Here is a 9,162-nt window from a genome sequence, read left to right as displayed (position 1 = left end):
TACACAGTTTAATCTTTATTCACCAGTGGGCAAACAGTCCAACACCTAATCACCACACAATGTGTTCCTCCATCTTTCTCCTTCAGCGGCAGCATCAAGAACTCCAGAAGTATATAGGATAGGGGACCGGGAGAAGGGAGAAGTGCTAAACGAAATCTACTGGAGGCAGGGGGAGTGAGACCAAACCACTGTAACAGAAAAAACCATGTAAATAGACCGCAATGTCAAGCAATGTAACAGAAGCAGAACTATATCCCAGAAGCAGAACTAGAAGCATACCAACAAGTGGGAGTTGTGTGGAGTTGTACCCCTTCTATTCTACGGTTTTGTTAATATCTCCTTTTTAAAATAAATTAATATGGAAGAAGGATTGAGGGTAGATAGCATAATGGTTATGGAAACAGACTCTCATTCCTGAGGCTTTGAAGTCCCAGGTTCAATCCCCCGTATCACCATAAGCCAGAGCTGAACAGTGCTCTGGTGAAAAAAATGAATAAATTAAAAATTTAAAAAAAGAATCTGTAAGAAATGGAAAATTCCTAGAACATACACCCTTCCAAAACTGAACTAGGAAGAACTATAAAACCTAAATGCACCAATCACAGACAAAGAAATCAAAACAATTATTAAGATCTTCCCAACAATAAAAGTACAGGATCAGAAGCTTTACAAATGAATTCTACAAAACCTTTAGGAAATAGTTAATACCTATACTTTTAAAGCTCTTCCAAAAGATCAAAGAAACAGGAACACATTCTTCCACCTTCTGTGAAGCCAACATCACCCTGCTCCAAAAGCAGACAGGGACACAACAAAAAAAGGAAAGCTCAAGACCTATATCTCTAATGAACATAGATCCTAAATCATTGAACAAGATCTTAGTCAACCAGATACAGCAGTATAACAAAATGATTGTTCATCATGACTAAGTGTGATTTACTTCTGGAATGCAAGCCTAGTTCAATATGTGAAAGTCAATCAACATTCACCACATCAATGAAAGCAGAACCAAAAATCACATCAGTAGATGGAGAGAAAGCCTTTGACAAAATCCAGTACCCATTCATGTTCAAAACTACAAAAAATGGGAATAGGCAGGAAATTTGTCAAGATAGTGGAATCCATATATAGAAAACCTACAGCCAACATCATACTCAATGGACAGAAACTGAAAACATTCTCCTTCAGATCAGGGACTAGACAGGGCTGTCCATTATCACCATAACTCTGCAACATAGTATTAGAAGTTCTCTCCACAGCAATAAGGCATGAGAAAGGAATCAAATAAAGGGAAGAAATGCCAAAGGTTCACCACTTTTATAGCCAAAGGCCCCACCTACAGATATAACCACTCCCATTTCTGGGTGGTGCCTTCTCTCCCTCAACACCATGACTCATCCAGGAAAGACTCACCCCTGCTCTCTCTATGCCCTGAGCCTCTGTCTCCTGCTCCTGCTCCCACTCCAGCTCCTGCCTGATTTCATGGGTCCACATGGGTCTGCACTTCTGCTGAGAGGAGGCACCAGGATCCGGGGTTTGGAGACCACACCTTGAGACCACCAGGAGTCACAGTGCACAGGGGGATCTCAGTCCTGCTGGAGAGAGAATGGGTGTGCTCATGTATCCCCCACCCCACTAGAGGAGAAGAATTGCCTGGTGTATGTAGAAGCAGGAAACTGGCATCAATGCTGCAGAGTGAAGGCCAACCCTGACATGATACAGATGTTCAAATTATGAAAAGAAATAAAAAAAAGAGAGGGCTAGTGGTGTTGCAGCTGGTTAGGCACACACCTTACCAAGTGCAAGAACCCAGGATTGGGTGCCACTAACCTGCCAGAAAGCCTTATTATTGACATACTAAGCTGATAATGAAGATGAGAAATTAAGGAGGAATTTGTTTGGGATAAGTAATTAAAAATGATCCCATTCTAATGCAGTAAATAATTGTAAAAAGAGCACACAATGTACAAGGAACATGCAGACAGGAATTCATTGCATTCCAGGCACAGGAATGTATAAGACCATCTTCCTCTTTACTTTGTCAACTCTTTTCATGGGCACATGCTAGGGCAGGGTCTCCTGTCAGATTCATGGACACAGAGACACAGACACAGCCTTCTTTGCACAGAAGGTCCAGGAGAAGGCCCATGTGTCATCTTCTACAGTGAGGTGGGTCTCTTCATGGTCAGCCTGGACCTAGATTGGAGTTTCTCTACATGTAGGTGTCAAACATCTGCATAAACATGAAGGGTCAAATGCCAGCCACTGAGGGGCTTCCACTAGAAGTAGATGACTCCCATTGCCTCGCATATGGAGACCAGCTGGGTTCCTGTACATGCCTCCTTCCACGTGATATTTCCTTTCTGAAACAAACTCATGACACTGAAAGTCAATCCCAAGGTGGGGGCAGGATTGGCAGGGACCCAGTAGCCCCACAGAAAACCATGCACATCTCCAAGGAAGCCACAGCTCCCTTGCCATGCTCTGGCTACATCCTGTGGTCACGATGGGCTCATCACGACCACTTCAGCCTGAACCTATGTTTGGATTTCTCTCCATACAGATGGTGAATATCACCATGAATATGGAATGGCTCCACTACAGGTGACTGAGGAGCAATCACAGGAACAGGAAATCACTGGCTTGGCTTCCAGCCACCAGGAGTCCTTCCTGTTGGAGCAGCTATTTGAGGACACTCCAGGTTAGTTCCTCCTCAAGCACAGACCCCAGGTCAGGGCCAGCAGAGGAGAGGGAAACTGACCACTCTGATGCAAGTGCCACCTCTCTGGACATTTCTCCCCTCTTGAAAGCAAGCTCATGACACTGAAAACCAGCCTCACTGGGGAAATGGGACCAGAATATACACCAGAACTAATAGTGACGCAGCATGATAACTTCTACTTCCAAGTTTCTAGAAACCTCTTAAGTTCTCTAATAAAAAAGCCAGGGCCAGTTATAAACCTTCATATTCAATCAAAAGTAGGGAGTCCAGGTCTCTTTTCTCAAATCCTCAAGATTTTCCTGCTGATATTCAGGAATCATCTCCTACACTTATAACCAGGTTTGCTAACTCCATCTGTCCCTCTACAAAGGTTTCAGTTAGAAAGTGGACGCTCGACCCCTTGGTTTTCCACGTCCTTCCTTCATCCTCACTGCCTCTGATCTGCTCCCTAGGGCCCCTGCTTTGTCCATTGCTAATCCCACTATTATGTTCACAGGTCTCTGGACTGGGGGTGACTCTACCTGGACCCTGAGTAGCTCTGTTGACAGAGGCCACCATAAGAGCATCTTGGTGGCTGTGGACTAGAGGGATGACACTGACACCACCCTCCATGATGTGGAAAGCATCTGGCAGAGCTCTGTGTTCAACTGTCTGCACAGTGCTCCCTCATGGCTGCCTCTGTTGGAGCTCAGGACTGAATACCTGATGGGCTGTGGGGACAGGGCCACCCACAAGCTGTCACTCTACAACTATGCCCTGAGCCACCCCATCATCCCCGTGAACCTGGCAGTGGAGGACATCATGGACTGTGTCTATCTGCTCCACCAGAAGGAGAAGGCCACCAGCACTCAGTTCTGCTGCATCATGGCTGTGCTGTGCACCGGCAACCACACAGAGCTTAACAAGGAAGACAGGGAGGAGTGAGGCCCTCCATCTTGGTCCCGTTACTGCTAGAGGTAGGTGCCTCCTTCTTCACTGATGCTAGCGGTACAAAGGTGACCAGGCTTCAGGACACACATCTCTTCTACACCATGAGTCTGGGTGAGCCTAGGACATGTGACATTAATTGGAGCAACTAGTCTGTGTGAGACAGAGGTTTCTGGCTGATTAAAACAGGACAAGAGAATCACATCCCAACAATGGCAGGACTTTACTCATTTTCCTGGTGACACACAGTCTAGGTGGAGGCTGCAGAATTTGGCTGTGTTGAGTGGAAATGCTGACTAGGTTTTAATATATTTAACTCTTTTGATAATAATTCAATTTTCCTAATTGATAGAAATAGAAATTAAGATGGGATGGAGAGACAGTGGGGGAGAAATTGACAGATAACTATAGCTTTACTTTTCAGCTCCTGAAGCTTCTCCTCTGCAGTTGGGGATAGGGGCAAATACCTAGGTCATTGTTCACTGTGGTATGTGTGCTCACCAGGTGGGCACCACTTGAGCCTTTCATGTTTTTATCTCCAAGGAGAAATTCTCTCTTTGGCTTAACTTATTTCTTCAGGAATTAAGAGGAAGCTAGTATATGACAATGTGATTTAACTAAGACAGCTCTCTGTTTTTCATTTCAGGCATGACAAGAAGACAGCCTGCTAATTCCTATTCGGGAGAGTGACACCTCCAGAAAGGCTCAGTGATGGACCATCTCAGGCCTCTCTCTATGGGATCCAGAGAGCCCCCTGTCTACACCCTGCTCAGCTGATAAGGGCTCAGGGATCCTCTCAGCACCTTGCTGGGGGCTCCCCTGGCAAATCTGCAATCACTGAGGCCACCTGGGCGTCTGCTGGAATGCCTACAGCCAGCTTCCCCTTTGTAGAACTGACCCTTTCTTTTCCCTGTTACTTTATGATATCCAACTGACAACAATTATTCTCTTAATCCTTTGCAGGATTTTAACTTAGTCCTCAGTCCTGCCATCTATGTGGAAACTTGCTGGTGGAAGACATGAAGCCCTCTGATTAACACAGTTCTTTTAAACTTTTTGTCTAATGGGGTCACAATGAAAAATGTCAACATTCCACATCCAGCTCATTTCATTTGAGGCATCTTCCCTGATCCCTTCTTACATCCTGGTTTGAAGGTCTCTTCAAAGTTATCTCTCTTATTCCTTTCACTGTATGTATGTAGTTATAGTCTTTTACTGTATTTTCTTGTTGATTGTATTGCTATAATAAATATCACTCCCTGACTCTGTGCCTTATATGACCCCTCTCTTTGCTCAGGGCTCAGATGAAACCTTGGTGGGCTCCTCTGGGCAGCTCTGCATTAGCTGAGGTCCCATGTGTCTGCAGGCAGATAACAACTCAACTGGATCTACTTTCTGTGTGTTGCCTGTTCCCCAAGCCTCCACAGGGTGGCACGAAGCTTCTTCAGTGCCGGAAGAAGGGCTCCCATACCATAGCCAGACAATCACTGAGGTCTCTGCCTGCTTCCCATTTGTCCATGTTCTATGGGCCAGAACAAGGACATGGCTGAGTCTGCAGTCAGCCAGGAGGAGACAGTAGCAGAGAGTAAAGATGGCGCATTTTCGACTTCTGCATGGCTGTTACTGTGATCAGCACATTTCACTGCAAAGTTTAAGGTGACACCTCTACTACCATAGGCCCTTCATCTACTAGCCTTTTACTCCTTAGCCCAGCACTTCCCAGACAGTTGCCAAGTGTGGGGACAAATGGTCATGGAATAGCCACTCATTATGCTGACACTGGCCAGCATCTGTGCACCACATGCAGGTCAGAAGTTCATAGGTCAAAACTGGCATCCTGGGGAAATGAAGGTCACTGTTCAACCTGACTGCCCTTTCTCTTTTTAGGAAAACTTAGTATTACACTGCCTACTAAGAACTTTAGAAAATATAACACCCAATGTCCTTTCAAAGAGAAGTGACATTTTTAAACAAGCAAGTGCCCATTTTCCAAAATAAAAAGCACAATTTTTCTAAAATATCAGAGTATTCTTTTGTCAAAATTAAAAAAATGAAAATCTTTGTACACTACTACCACACCCGAAAATTATATAAGTTTAAGTTCAAGAGATGGGTGGTAGCACGTAGGGTAAAGCACAGGTGGCACTAAGCAGAAGGACCAGGGTAAGGATCCCAGTTAGAGCCACAAGCTCCCCACCTGCAGGGGAGTTGATTCACAAGTAGTGAAGCAGGTCTGCAGGTGTCTATCTTTCCCTTCCCGTCTCTGTCTTCCCCTCCTCTCTCCATTTCTCTCTATCCTACCCAACAATATCAACAACAATAATAACTACAATAACTAAACAAGGGAATAAGGGGAATAAATAAATTTTAAAAGCTTAAACTCTCTAAAGGCAATACAAAAAATAGTAACAGGGAGTTGGGCAGTAGCGCAACGGGTTAAGACACATGTGAAATGCAAGGACTGGCATAAGGATCCTGGTTCTATACCCCAGCTCCCCACCTGCAGTGGAGTCACTTCACAGGTGGTGAAGCAAGTCTGCAGGTGTCTATCTTTCTGTCCCCGTCTTCCCCCTCCTCTCTCCTTTTCTCTCTATCCTATCTAACAATGACGACAACAATAATTACAACAACAATAAAAACAATAAGGGCAACAAAAGGGAAATAAATATATAAATACAATTTTTAAAATGCACCATAAAATATTTTTTAAAAACAAAGATGGAAACAATGATTTCAGTCAGTTCCAAATGACTGAGCATGGGAGTTTTCTTTTATATTTTTCAATAGTGACCCACATTTTTCGATACTACTTATAAATACAATCAACATTATTATAGTTTCTTTTGCACCTTCCTGATAATAGCTGAACAAGTGTAATATTTTTATGTATTTATTGACTACCTGTACTTTTTCTGTACCCTATTCATAATATTTGAAAAACTCTAAAGGCCCTTGTGTCATTTTCTTCTTGATGTTTCATCGTTGTTGTGAATGCTATGGCTTCTGCTCATTAGCTATAGGACTCTATCATCATTATCAGCTGTCTTCATTTAATTTAATTTAATTTTTATTTATTTTATTCATATACAATAAATATATTATTTATGTTATTTTTATTATTAGCTACAGGACTCTAACATCATCATCAGCTGTCTTTATTAATTTTGAATGTATGTAAAGACAAAGATGAAGAATCGAGGTGCAGAACTGTTCTACTATTTCTAGAACTTTCCCCCCTCCCCACCTCGCAGGTGGGGACTGGAGTTGGAACCTGGGTCACCAACACGGCAACTTAAGTGCTCTACTGGGTGACATACAAACTGCCCACTTTTCTCAATTTTTAAGAACTTCCCATAGTCTTAAATACTCAGATTCTCTCCAGGCATGTCACTCATCTGACTTCCTTATCTTCCACTGTCCCTGCTGGGGAGCCAGCATAATGGTTCTGTTTGTCAAAGGCTTCCATAACTGAGGCTCTGAAGTCCCAGGATCAATTTTCAGCTCCACCATAACCCCTGAGCAGTGCTCTGATCTTTCTCTTTTTGTATCTCTCTCATTAAAAATATAAAAAAATTGGGAGTCGAGTGGTAACGCATCAGATTAAGTGTACTTGGTGAAAAGCACTAGGACTGGCATCAGGATCCCGGTTCGAGGACCTGGCTCCCCACCTGAAGGGGGTTTGCTTCACAGGCGGTGAAGCAGGTCTGCGGGTGTCTATCTTTCTCTCCCCCCTCTGTCTTCCCCTCCTCTCTCCATTTCTCTCTGTTGTGTACAACAATGACTACATCAGTAATAACTATAGCAATAAAACAACAAGAGCAACAAAAGGGAATAAATATAGAAATATTAATAAAGAAAATCTTTAAATATATATTTTCTTCTTCTTAGGTTCCGGGCAGTGGCACACCTGGTTGAGCTCACATGTTACAACACACAGTGACCCAGGTTCAGGCCTCTGATCTCTGCCTGAGGTGGAGAAAGCTTCAAGAGTGGTGAAGCACTGTGTCTCTAGCCTTCTCCACCACCCTCTCCCTTCTGATTTTCTCTCTGTTTTGTCCAATAATAATAGCCTGTTAAAAAACATATATATGTACTTTAATTTCTAATCTTTAGTTGTATGCTAGTCCCAAGACATATGCACAGCTATGTTTCCCATTTTAGGAAAAGTGGGTTGCATAACAGTAAGCATTATAATAACTGTCACTAGTCACTTTGATTTAGATATTTTAGTTTTCACTACTTTTGTCCTTTCCACTTTGCCTACCTAGTTTTAGTCTGCAGTAGTGTAAGTGACAGTGCAAATGATATATTAATCCCATGTCTGCAAGGGTCTAAGACTGCAGAGGAGCATCAGTAGGTAGACTTGAGGCAGGAATTCGCATTTCCAAACCACTACTTCTTAGCAAACCCCTACTGGCACAGACACAGAGAGCCTAAACATTCAAGTTATTTCTTATTCACAACAGAGTGTATTTTCTCTATGTCCTGAGATATTTTTACTTGGTCAAGAATAATGAAAAAACATTTTTAATATAAAGTAACCTTTTAAAAAGTTTTTTTTTTCTTTTTACTTTTTAAGACAAAAATAAATAGAGATGGAAAGGGGAGATAGAATGGAAAAAGAAAGTGAGTCACATTAAGATGCTGTTTCACTGCTTGTGAAGCTTCCCCCTGCAAGTGGAGATCAGGGGCTTGAGCCCCCGTCCTCACACACTATAATGTGTGTGCACTCACAAAGTGACCTTTAAAGAAAGATTAATATGTTGATGTATTTTAGAGCTCCAGTTTCATACCTACATAATTCTACTGTTACCAATAGCTGCTTTCAATTTTTAAATTTAAAATGAAAAAATGGGGTCTAGGATGTGGTGAAAACAGTGGAGTGCACATGTTACAATGCACAAGGACTAAGGTTCAAGCCCAAGATCCAACCAGCTGAAGAGAAGCTTCACAAGTGGTGAGGCAGCGCTGCAGGTGTCTCTCTGTGTCTCCCCCTCTACATCTTCTGTTCCCTCTCAATTTCTATCCAGGAAATAATAAATGAATAAAATATACAGGGGGTCAGCAGTGGTTCTTCTGGTTAAGCACACAAAATACATTGCATAATGAACCAGGTTCAAGCCCCTGGTCCCTAGCTGCAGGGAGTAGGGGAAGCTTCACAAGTGGTAAAGCAAGGCTGTAGGTGTTTCTCTGTCTCTCTCCTTTTCTATCTCCCCCTCCCTTCCCAAGTTCTCTGTCTCTGTCCAATAATAAATAAATATATTAATATATATATATATATATATATATATATATATATATATATAAGAAAATTGACAGAAGTTGATTAAGAAGATCTGAAAGGGAAACTAAAAGCAGGACCTGATCAAATTGTAAGTAGGGCACCAAAGTAAAAACCCAGTGGTGAGGGGTAGACATGTAGCTTCCTGGGCCAGTGGGGGGTGGGAGTGGGCGGGAGGGATGACCAAAGACAGATGGGAGTTCCCACAAGGCAAACTAAAACAGAACCAAGA

General features: G+C 42.8%; 1 long non-coding RNA gene across 1 annotated transcript; it reads left to right on the top strand.

Moving 5' to 3' along the window:
* The first annotated feature begins 1,624 nt into the window (after positions 1-1,624).
* Positions 1,625-4,924, top strand: LOC132539440 (uncharacterized). The gene is made up of 3 exons (XR_009550730.1): positions 1,625-2,701; positions 3,219-3,678; positions 4,296-4,924. It is a non-coding gene; the product is annotated as an uncharacterized LOC132539440 (long non-coding RNA).
* Positions 4,925-9,162: the final 4,238 nt, after the last annotated feature.

This window comes from Erinaceus europaeus, chromosome 7 (assembly GCF_950295315.1).
Source record: "Erinaceus europaeus chromosome 7, mEriEur2.1, whole genome shotgun sequence".
NCBI lineage: Eukaryota > Metazoa > Chordata > Mammalia > Eulipotyphla > Erinaceidae > Erinaceus > Erinaceus europaeus.
Note: the sequence above shows the minus strand (reverse complement) of the source record. Positions and strands in the feature narration are given on the sequence as shown.